Source organism: Pinus tabuliformis, chromosome X, assembly GCF_031772625.1.
Source record: "Pinus tabuliformis cultivar Carrire ecotype Pingquan chromosome X, CPIR1, whole genome shotgun sequence".
Classification (NCBI taxonomy): Eukaryota; Viridiplantae; Streptophyta; class Pinopsida; order Pinales; family Pinaceae; genus Pinus; species Pinus tabuliformis.
In genome coordinates, this window is record NC_142308.1 from 429,578,732 (window position 1) to 429,590,962 (window position 12,231).

The window sequence follows — 12,231 nt, forward strand, 5'->3', positions numbered from 1 at the left end:
AGGTTCTGCAAGCCTAAGTGCACCCTCCAAGAAGAAATAAAAAATGCTAGGCAAGTAGATGGGTAGGCAGATGGGGTTGCAGAAGTATCATTCCTTATAATTGAAGGTATGCTAAACTATTTCACAAAAGCAGAATCAATGGATTGAAAAGTCCTTCTTCTCTATCAGGTTGCAGCAAAGTAAAGAAGCATGTCTAACTTCCCACTTATCCCCTTTCCATTCATTACTAATATCCCCTCATCAGTTGTGATTCATGGAAGAATCGATGGTTTTATGGTGGTTTTTAGTCCCTTAAAAGCCACATTTCTTGTCTAAAACTCTTTTCATTTTGCTCTACTCCCTAAGCTAAGTTATTTTCAAACAAACTTAGTGGTATCTCCCCTCATCCACTCCTTTCATCCATATTAACCCTAACTCTATTATATAATTCCCCTATATTACCCTGTCCCTAGTATTATAACACCATGGTGTATAAACCCCAAACATTGTATAAATATCCCTCCCCTTGGCATTATAGCCATATGTTCTCTGTCAGTGATCAAATGACATCTGGTCACTTTGATAAACCTAAGTCTAACCCCCCTCCTCTCTTCTGAATCCATTTGGCCCATTAAAACCTTCATTTGCTAAGAAAACCTTGGAAAAAACCCTTTACCCATAACCCGCTTTGTATTATGAAATAACACAAAAACCCACTTTTTGCCATTTATCCAAAGTCTCCGCCCGCATTATTTCATTCCGAAAAAATACATTGAAAAACATTACAAAACACCATATCCCTAAGTTTTTCCGCCGGGCGCAAACTCCAAAAAATATGTTATTTTAATCCTTCCCCCGCGTCCGTATCATCCGATCAAATCTTCAACCCGTCAACCGTCCGATCAGGCACTTTTGATCGGACGGCTATTATGAATATCGGGTTGGGCCCGAGGTCCGACGTTTAGCACCCGAGAAACTGTCAGAGGGTGACGTCAGGCCTCTGCCACGCGTCGCCCTCACAGCTTCTCGGGTCGGCCTCTGACAAAACCGTCGCCGTATTGTAAGCGGTCCGAGAAAACCATTACCGCTGTTCCGCTTACCACCTGTTTTGCCGGGCTTGCGTCATCCCCACGTCAGAGCCACGTCACTGCCACCTCGCCGTCGCATCAACTCCTTCGTCCGCCCCCGCGCTGATATGGCTGCCACCTCACTATCCCCGTGGACCAATCGTAGCCTGCCACATCACCCGGTGACGTCATGCTGACGTCATCCGACTCCGACCCCACCCGATGACGTCATGCTGACGTCATCCCAAAAACGCGCCAATATTGCCAAAAATCCATATTTAGGCCAAAATGTCATGTTTTTTCCACTTTTGGCAAAAGAAACTCTATCTATTTCTGCATGCTGCTCACGTTCAAACCAGCGCCAACCTGCTAAAGCTGATTCCAAGACCGCCGGCGCCCCCATTGCACCTGCATTTGCAACTCTTACTGGCGAAATTACCAGGTATTCCTCAAAATCATTCCATGAGCCTGGTTTTATCCGTATTTCCTCAAGCAAACTGTTAAGAGACTGTAAAACACTGTTTTCACCATCAAATACACAGTGACTTGCACCCATTTTCAACCAGTGAAGCCATAAACCTCCTGCAGAGCCGCATTTGACAAATTAAGCTGAATTCACAGCTAGTTCGCGCAGTCGTGAACTAGAAATTTCAATTGACCAGATTCACCACAGAAAATACTCCTGGTCAGTCCCGCTACTGTTTTATCAATCTTTTAGACAGTATTTCAACTGCTGTTTATTCAATTTGCCTTCTGTTTCTTACAATTCACTTCCATTGCAAGAAAACATTCCTCTCTGTTGTTCTGCTCGATTGAAACCGGTTCACCTACAGTTCAAAAGCTTCAGTAGCCATGGAGACACCAATAGCCCTGAATGTCCAGCCTCGGAATGCCCCTCATAGGGAAATAACATGGAAAGCCCTGGGAGATGTAGACTATCAGATGTTAGATTGGTTTCCCATGAGTTCTAAGTTCAATATCCATATGCTAAATGAATTGAAAGCTCAACACCTTAATGGAGCTGATATTTTAGGGATTTGGGACTCAAATTTTCCCATTTACAACCTCCCTCAAGTCAATGCCCTCCCAGAGTTGATCCACAAATGCCAGGAATGCTATGATCCTTGCCAGAGAGCTGTTCTCAGTCCTACAGGCTCAGTTTTGTTCTTTATCACCCCAGAAACCATAAATGAGATGTTGCATTTCCATACTGCAAGGCCATTAACCCCTCTTTCCATGTTGGATTTAATAAAGAAGGGAAATAATCTGTCAAGTGCCCAGATTACCAAAATTAACCAGTTATTTGTGCAGCCAAGCTCTGAAACTATAAGGACTCCTCCTATTGGATATCACTACCTGAATGACCTGGGCAGAATGCTAGTAGATTTGATCAGCTATGTCCTGGGATACAAGGGAATTGAGGATGTGGATGGCACTATAATGGCAATGTTGTCCATGTTTTCTCCTGGAAAGCCTCCAGCTGTACACTATGACTATGCCACCTATATTGCAGAAAAGATCCATGAACAGCTGATGAATCTACCAAGGGAAAGGGTGTTCAGATACACCTCATACATCTACCACCTGTTCTTGTTTTATCAGCCAGACAGTTTCTCCATTCCTCTCAAGAAACTTAATGCCCAGGGAAATCCAAGATCAGTTGTGTTTTGGACTTCAGTTTTCCATGATGTTTCTCAATCACCATACACATACTGTGAATTTATAGACCTGTTCATTCACCCAGCTATGACATTGCTGTATGGTGTCCCTCCTCCAAGGTTAACCGATGACATGCAGAGAATTCTCCATCTCTCCAAATCCTACAGCATTGGTGATTGGTACTTTTACCAACACCACACAGTGATCAGAGTATATGGCTGTGAATTGGACCCTTACAGGCTGCCAAGATATGTCCCTATGAGACTGTTTGCCCTAGAATACTTCAGGCAGTTTGGATATACTGACTACTTCCATTTCCAAAGCAAAAACAAGAAGGTACAACTGAAGGTAAGGAGCCAGCTAGGCCCTTTTTTGTACAACAAAAGAGAGGAGGGATGGAAGGAGGCAGATATGATCTTAGAGGGTTTCAAATTGCAAACCAGTTTCAAATGGTCACCTTATGACCGTAATCATTTTATTTCCCTCAGGAGGATAAAACACAAATTGGGTAACTATTCACATGTTAGGCTGCCTCATATTGAAAAGTATGCAAATTCTTTAGGCTGGAAAGAGGGCACTCTAGAAGAGCCAATCTCTAGAGAGCAGATACTAGAGAGAGAGGCTAGGAATTTGCAAAAAGAGGCTGACTTGGAAACTTGTGGACAGGTTTCCTTATCATATCAAAGGCAACTTGGAGCAGCTGCCTCTTCTTCAACAACACATCAGCAAGCTGCCATGGACACTCAACAGATAGGCAGCAAAGGCAAAGGAAAGCAGGTGGAACAAGAGCAACCACCTCCCATGACTGAAGACCAAACAGATAAAGAGATGGAGCAACAAGAAGAAGTGCAGCAACAGGGAGAGCAACAACAACAACAGGAATCACAGCAAAGAGAAGGGCAGCATGACAGAGAGCAGCCCACACAGCAAGAAGGGGCAGTTGAGGCCCCAATTCTCACTGAGCAGCAGGCTCAAAACATAGTACCTCCTAGGCAAGAGACTGTTAATGAAACCTCAGTCCTCCAAACTCCTCAAAAGGAGGATGTAAGCAGGAAAAGGGATAGAGAGACTCCCTTGACTACATCAACAAGTCATGGTGAGAAGAGGCACAGGATGAATCCCCTTTCAGAGGAAGAGATGCCTATAGGGAAATCTTTGGGTATGGGCCCGCCCAGTTTGGAGGCATCTGCAAGTTCCTTCCAACATGAACAAGAGAGAACAGTGGGAGGAGAAGTCAGCTCCTCGAGCCAGCAGAGAGGGGGTGAACTAAGCATTAAGCAGCAGTTCATTGAAATAAAGAAAAGGAATGAACCCATAAAAATACAGCTGTATAACCATCTGTTAAATATGGCTCCCACCAACCAGTAGCGTCTAATGTATGCATATGATGTCCAGGAGGGCAAGATGATCATGAGTCACTTCATGCCAACTACTTTGCAGCCAAAGTCCCCTTCAGATTACCTAAGGACCAATCTTGAGGTCCTGGCCAAGGACATCCACCCAATGGATAAAATTGAATTGCATAAACAAACAGGTGAGATGGTCTATGCTTCCTTGGCAGACAAAACATTAGATAACTACAGGCTAGAAAATAGCCTTAACAATACAGCTGCCCAACTTGAGTTGGAAAGGGCGTCATCTCAAGCAAAGGACAACAGAATAAGGTCCTTAGAAGACATAATTATTGAGATTGGGCATGATCCCAAAGATATCAAGGGCATACAAGAAATATTAAAGTTGAGGGATGCAGATATGGCAGCTTTGAGGAGAAAGATCAAACTCCCAGCCACAATTCACCCTCAAACAGATGAAGTAGCTCAACAAAGGCATGATAAAGATGCCACAACTTTGCTGGTGTCTCTCTATAAACAGCTTATCCAGGCACAAGAAAAACTGGGAGAATCAGAGGCTGCACAGGCAGCGTTACAAGCAACTCTGAAACAGAGAGAAGAAGGTCAGACCTCCCAGCCTCCTCCTCAAATCATTAACCTTGAGGAAGCTGCTCCAATTACTATTCCTCCTCCTCAACAAACAGAAAAAGCAGCACCATCTACTTCAGCACCACCAACAACAGAGCAGGCCCCTAGCTTGGATATGCAAAAGCTAAGAAATGAGATTCAGGCCCTGGAAGCTCAAATGACAGAATTGAATGAGACCAGGGAGAAATTGGCCAAAGTAAATGATAGATATGACAAATCCAAGCAGTCTGTGGCAGAAAAGGGCAGGGAGATAAAAGCCCTCAAGGACAGGATTAAAGAGCTAGAGAACGAGCTCAAATTAGATAAGGTGGTGGCTGAGCTTAAAATAGTGTTGTGGGCTAACATTGGCCAATCTATTAATGACCAGTGGCAATATATTGAAACAATCCATGAGCAGTTAGAGCTCATTCCAAAAGCACAGACTGAAATTCAGAGATCAAAGGTTGCTCTAAGCAACATGCCTGAAATAGCCACCAGGATGATTAATGTGCTTAACAATAGAACAAGTACTCAGTTGGCTCCCATGGGAATTTCAAACAGAACTGAGCACATTCAGTTAATCAAGAGGGTTCTTACACTGAGAAACTTGGTGTAGACATTAGAGAGAAGAACGCAGGACATGCAGACTGAGGTGAACAGGTTTTTGGAGAAATTTCAGGTGTTAGAAAACAGAGGGCTCCCTAGCTTACTGAACAGCGCAGGGAGATTGTTCACTCATGAGCAGTATGCCAAAAGGGTTAATGCATTTGCCACAAGTCATATCAATGAGAAGCCCAGCACCTCAGAGGAAACAGGGCCAGCCACAGGACAGACTCTCTACAACAGAGTAGAAAGTTTATTTTTTATAATGAATGAAATTAAACACCTGTTTGAAGTGCCTCCCAATTTTTATAAATATACAGAGGCAGAGGAGACTATGGATGCAATTCTCAGGCATCAACTACCTACACTAGAATGGTGGACTAAGGCCATACAGATGATTTTATAAACAGGAAGCCGTTCAATAAATTTTGTTCATGGAAAATGCAAATTGTCATACACAGGACAGTTTAAAAGAATCAACATGCATTAAAGATGAAAGCTGAGCCACCTCAGCAGAACTTATGGCCAACAAAGCAAGGCGAGAAGCTACAGCAGAACAGCTCCAAAAGCGCATTTCTCAGCATTAATGCAGATCACCGCAACCGACTCAGTGGCCTCCAAAGGCCAAAATATCTTCTGACAAAGCGTAAAGATGCATTTACTTTGTATTCAATGATGTAATAACTTTCTGATCTAAATATCTTGAAAAGTTGGTGAAGATATTCATTTCTGAGATAACTTAGCACTCAGATATTTTGTACAACCGATTGTATATATTTGCCCCTCGCACAAGCTTGCAGGGGTTGTTGTTGATTTCTCTTGAAGAAGTTCTTATGCTGTAATCCTTTCAGAGTTTAATAAAGAAAGTGATGGAATTTCTCGGAGTTCTGAAGTGTTGAATGCGTTCTGGTGTCTGTTGAAAACTGCAGGATTCCTGTGTACCTCACAATACAATAAGTTTTACTGTAACTCTCTTTGTTATGTATTTCGATCTGTTACAATTCATATATGTTTCTAATTTCTAAGCATTTAACAACCAAGAAAAAGAATAACCTTCAGGATTTATTCATGCAATACCCTGAGTTCAATCTATGTTGTTAATGAATGTTTTTCTTCAGCTATAGTCTTGATAAGTGTAATTCTTAATTGTTGCACTTTCAGAATATATCTTTCACAGTGACCTTTGTTTCAGGAATTCAAGTTTGCTCCTGAGCAACATGTTTCACTTTCACATCACCGGCTTAATGGAGAATTCTTAATTGCTTTCTGTTGGCTGACCATACATCACCACTTAAGTTTAAATTTTGTTTGTTTGAGATACTCAATAGGCCCTGCAGTCTGAACATCATCATTCCAGCCTTTCAAAACATTTCACAGCTCTAGACTCCATTGCCCAATGATATACTACTGTCTGAACACTACACCTTAAGCACTGAAAGAAGTCCTTCAACCAAAACATAAACCAAAAACCTGAGCATAATAGCTAGCCTAAAAACACTATCAAAAATAAAGACAAATTATAAAGAGAGAGCCCTCTCTGATTACAGTTTGGCTAGAAACTGTGATCCAAAGATTGGTTAGTGGTTACCCCGGCCGTATTCCCTTGGGAGTCATAGGGAACAACCTGGGTGTTAACATATACCACATGAATTTTGAGGGTCATTGCTCGGAAGATTAGTAGGCAATATGATGGGTTGAGTAGTAGCTCCCCAATATCACCTATTGCTCGATATGGGGTCGTAGTAGTAGCTCCCCCATGAGATTCTGGGTTGAGATACGCTCCCTGAGATGATTCCAGGTTGAGATATGCACCCTAATGATATGCTCTTTGAAAATGATGCGGGTCATAGATCAGAATTCCCACCGATATTCTCTAGTAGTAGCCTGCTGACAGAGATTCCGGGTAGTAGCCTGATGAATAGAAGGTGGTAGCTTAGGCTCCCCTCTAATGAAAAATTATTCTTCTTTTAGATTCGAGAATATTTAGCATATGAGCAGGGACAATTAAGAGCCAGGCAGGAATGAGCAAGAGATGAATTGATATGATGATATACTTGAGATTGGATATGATTTGATGACATTATACATGTGACATGATGCGGGTGGAATTCTCCTTAGTTGAGAGGGAGTTAAAAATATGCAATCACAGTAAAATTCCACTTTAGATAGTTCACTTTATGGAGATAATGATTGCATTGAATTCCTCTTTTCAAGAGGACCAAAATTGACCTAAATATTACTCAAATCGGATAAGGGAAAGTGTACTTATGAAGAAAAGCCCACATGTGCACATTTGTCAAGGTCGACCCTAAAGCAAAGTGGACACCCTTGGAAGGCTATAAATACAAGTGACCTCTACCTCATTTGGACACAATCATGAGACACTCTTCTATCTTGGTTTTTGGCTCGCAGAGGTCTGAGGCTCATCTGCAAAGGATCATGTTCGCTTTGAGGTGAAATTGTAGGGTCCGAAGCTCGCATCTCTGATTTAGGGTTTTGGGCCTCAGTCCAATGCACAACACAGGAAGGATTCTACTGCAGTCGCTTGCACATCTCATCCATGTGACTAGAGCCTTTCAGTCACATGGACAACTCTTCATCCATGTGACTGGGAGTTAGGGTTTCTACAGTCCATATCTGACCCTAGTCACTCGCATGCCATGCTTAAGAGAGTGACTGGGAAGTTATAGTCACTTACATGACACCTCCTCCATGCGAATGAGACCTAAAAGATGAAATCTCAGTGATCTGAAGATTTCGCTTTGTGACTGCAATATTCGATAGTTGACCGCAAAGAGTGATAGTTCATTATAGGTCTTTGAATCACAGTTTGGAGTATAAACATTGTTGGGTTTGTTCCATGGATGTTGTAGTTGTTTTGTTGAGTAGTTGCATAGATGAAGATATGGATCATTGTACTCTCTTTTTCTTAATCATTTGATGATGATCTAATAAGAAGAATTTGAAAGGGTTTTCTCCATAGTGGGTTTTGCCCTAATCTTCGACCAATCCTAGTGTCTCTATGTCTGAATTATTTTCTTCTATTGTTCCTTTACGTTTCGCTGCATTGATGATGATGATGATATTGTTCTCTTTGCATAGTTGCATATGCTACTGAATAATGATGTAAATATGAATAATGTTATGATGATATCGGTTGAAATTAATGTGTTAATGAAGAAATGCAATTATCAAAGAAATTGACAATATAGCCCTAAGAAAAATTAACATTATAGTGGATTCTGGATTCCCCAAGGTGGGTAGAACCACTATGTTTTGTTTGAAGGGTTGAGACTCGTTACTTTGGACTCCCTTGACATTCTCGGGTGGAGGTAGCAAGCCTCTAGAATCCCAGTGTGTTTTGATTGAATACCATTGGATAGTTGGAGGGTAGAGGCTATTGACCTCTAGATTCCTTGTACATTTCGTAACTGTTGAGTAGTTGGTGGGTGGGGGAACGAGGCCTCTAGAGTCCTTGTGTCAGCTAGTAGTTGGTGTTTTAAATCCTTTGTGCAGAACCCCTCAGCCTTTGGAATCTAGCTCAGGGGTGAGAGTTGTAAGTGAGCTTTGACTGCAACAATCTATGGTTGGGTGGAGAGTCGTTGTCCTAGACTCAGTTGTCTATACTTATGTCTTCAATCCAAGATAAGTCCATGTACATCTGTCCAATACCATTGGATGTATTTGTATATGTTTTGACTATAAAATTTAAGTTACATTGATTGCTTGAAATGTGCATAATTTATAGTGATAATCTAGAAAGAAAGAGACTTTGCTAAATGGTTCTTGTGACTGTGGTTTTGCTCTAAATGCTATGAATGTATATATCAATGTTGTAGGCATTAAGTGTGTATATCTATGTAGGTAGTGTGAGTAAGCACTGGTAAGGGAATTTTAACATTGTTGGTTGAGTTGATTAGAGATCTAACTGTTAAGCTGAAATAATGCAAATTTTGAGCACAGTAGGTCCATGGAGGAAACTCACATAAGACCCCAGCACTAGTTAAAATTATTATTAGCATGACCAAGGTTCTGAGGTGGTTGGATCTCATCAAAATGAATGTAAGTTACAGGGAATTCGAGTACTTTGGTTGTGTGCAGTGTAGGTCAATGCTTCTCTGGTGATAGTCATGCCCATTGCAATGTGCACTTGGGGAGTGTGCGTGTCGTGGGTATATATATATATATATATATATATATATATATATATATATATATAGTCATGCCCATTGCAATGTGCACTTGGGGAGTGTGCGTGTCGTGGGCATATATATATATATGTGTGTGTGTGTGTGTGTGTGTGTGTGTGTAGGTTTATACATAGATATATTATAGTGGTAGGGTTGGGATGACGTGTCCCAGAGGGGTGCCCTGGGAAGCCAAAGAGGTGCACGCTAGAGGAGTTTCGAGTAGATGGGACTGGGATGACATGTCCTAGAGGTCCCATCCTGAATGGGCAAAGAGGTGTAGTCAAGGAGAGCGTTGGGGTGGCAGGACTAGGATGACGTGTCCCGAAGGTCCCACCCCAGAGGTACAAAGGGGAATAAGCGTGGGAAGCGTCAAGATGATGTGGCAGTCCAGTACCGGGGAGGAGGCTAAAGGAATGGGCCCTAACTTGTCATCATGCGCTCGTTAGCAGAACTCGTAAGTGGCTTTAGAAACCCGATACTGCCTTTTCTGACACCCCTTGCAGTGGTTTCACAGAAGGTGATGGAGAGGTGTCAAAATGAATATGAGCCATTGATTTGGCGATCAACAATTTCTTCTTTCCACCCATTCTGAGGAGTGACCTCATAAACACCATGCACTTTACCCTGTGGGAGTTTCTTATGACGACTTCACTATTCAAATGCGTGGGGATCTGCCCGGAAACATGTCTTTTATGTGGTGTGGGGTCCATTACTTGCGGACCATTCATAATTAAAATGAAGTGAATAAGCTTTGAGCTGTTATGCTCAGGTGAAAAAGGTCAAGCCATAAATTTAATTAATCAATTCAAATCCTCAAAAAGGAAGAGGGGGACAGGAGACAAAAAAGAATTAATCCCATTCTTCTAACAACACAAGAGAAATTGGATTAGCAATAACCACCCCAACGGAGTAAGTGGGGTGATGTTACAAATAGCCTTGAAAAGTTCGGTCTTCTCTCTCATAAATTTGGCTTCTAAGAATAGATCCAAACCAAGTCAAAACCTCCTTAAGTCAACGTTGATCAAATGGTCCCAAATAAAAGTCAAACTCGGGCAACAAAAAACTCTCTCTCCTCTTTGCAAGTGTGAGCTCGAACCCTGCAATTTATACGATTCAACCAATTTTATGAAGATATGAATGTGTGGTGATGCCTCCAAGTGATGTGACATGAGGTGTATTTATATGTGTTGCAGGAGGACGGATTTCTTTGCCTAGGGAAACTTTTACTTTTGTGCACGTGGTTCCAACATTAAAAATAATATTTTCCTTGACCAAATTAAATTCTTCCAAGGGCTAGAAGGGTCTTCTCCAGATGAGAAAGACTTCCCAATAGAGGGAATTTCTGCGTGAGCTACCAAATTTCAACAAATACCACCATAAGCCCAAGTCATAACAAAATAAGGCAATGTATTTCACACATACAAATACTCTTATGAGCTAGAATCACATCACTTCAGATCCATTAGTGATTATTTGGGTGTTCCAGAAAATATATACGAGTGTTAGGCTATGCTAACCATAAACAACATAATAATGAATCATCCAATAATGATATACAATGACACTAAAGAGTATCTCACAATCATTAACCAAGGCATCGAGTGAAATAATAAACCCTAGGTATGACATGACAAAATGGTTGAGACATAACCACAAATCACTTAAGAAAGAGAAATGAACCTCATCCAATCCGAAGCACTTAAGTAACACAATTGAAGTATCACCTAATGAAGCAATCACATTACAAATCCTTGTAGTGTGGTTAAAATCACACATGTAATCTCTTGTAGTATTAGAGGTAACAATGTGGATACTAGCAGCCCCTAGGGGGCAGCTCAATTGGCGATTTTCGTGAAAATGAAGTGTTATTTGAGAGGAGGTTCAAAGTTCAAATCCCCTTGATTCACCTTGCGGAAGGGGTATATGTAGGAAACTACAGGTTATAGTGGTAGCAGTTGCAACTGACTCTATGTCACATGAGTACGAGATTAGTTTATTTGTCAACTCCTCTAGATACAAAAGCAAAAAAAGCATCATGTTCTTTTGGCACAATTTTCACAAATGTTTTTAGCCCTTCCTATGCATTTATTTAGGGAGTGATTCACAATGATTAGGGAACCTACCCAATGTGCTAATTTTCTTTCCAACAAGTAGAACATCAAAAGCAAATCACTGATAAAAAAAGTTGATACTGACAATGTTCTTCCTTTTTTAAACAAATCATATTCATCTTGCTCAATAAATCTAGGGTTAGGTTTCTTGCATTTTAAAGGTTTTGCTTCTTATATTTTTTTTTAACCATTATTATAAAATGTAGTTTGGGTTTCTTATAATGAGATTTTTGTGAATAAGTGCATCCATTACATCTCTTCTCAAAAATAAACTACCACCTTACTAGTAGTTTTGTACTTACATATATTGCAATGTTTTTCACCATTTTTTATTCATTAACAAAATTTAATTAACATTACAAAATTCTACTTTCATCATTGTATGGGTTGTTTCTCTACAATGTTGGATATTCTTTCATTTCATTTTCAATCCATTTAAGATCGAATTTGGCATAGAAAAGATGTAGTAAGCTAAATATAAATTTCTACTTTGTTGGGTATCCACTTCAACTATTACTCAGAGGCATCCTATTCCATATGACAACAACTTCCAGGACACTCACATCAAAGAGGTCACTGCAATCACAGACCAAAATTGTTTCTACTTTGTTGGATATCTACTTCAACTATTACTAATAAGGCATCTCAATTCATGTGACAACTC